The sequence below is a fragment of the Pteropus vampyrus genome, unplaced genomic scaffold (genome assembly GCF_000151845.1).
Source record: "Pteropus vampyrus isolate Shadow unplaced genomic scaffold, Pvam_2.0 Scaffold46, whole genome shotgun sequence".
In the NCBI taxonomy this organism is placed as follows: domain Eukaryota; kingdom Metazoa; phylum Chordata; class Mammalia; order Chiroptera; family Pteropodidae; genus Pteropus; species Pteropus vampyrus.
In genome coordinates this window covers 6537288-6537597 of record NW_011888827.1, presented here as the reverse complement: position 1 = coordinate 6537597, position 310 = coordinate 6537288, and the positions used below count along the sequence as shown (strand labels likewise).

Below are 310 nucleotides of genomic sequence, written 5' to 3'. Positions count from 1 at the left end.
AAAGAAAGAAAGAAATGAAAAGCCCTAGCAGGGATGTTGCACGTCAACAGACATTATTAAATGTCAAAAGAATTACATTTTCTTCAAGGGCCTGAAATCTAAGCAATGTGAGGGTGCCGGGGAGGGGTCGGATGGGGGAAGTTGGGACAGCTTTTATGTGGAGTTAAGAATATTGTTTCTTTTTGTGTCCACCCTAATTTGTGCCAGTTGAGTTTTCCTAGAGCCTTAACCGTAGCCACAAAGCCTTTCTGAAGAAGCCCTCTTCCTTTTCATTATTTGAAAAGCTGAGCCCATTTGCCATCTCTCTCCG

The 310-nt window shown here is 42.9% G+C and overlaps 1 protein-coding gene across 8 annotated transcripts in view; it reads left to right on the top strand.

Annotated features, from left to right (window-relative positions):
- LOC105291477 overlaps positions 1–310 on the top strand; it is a 13594-nt gene that overhangs the window by 1583 nt on the left and 11701 nt on the right. The gene's annotated exons all lie outside the window — the stretch shown is intronic.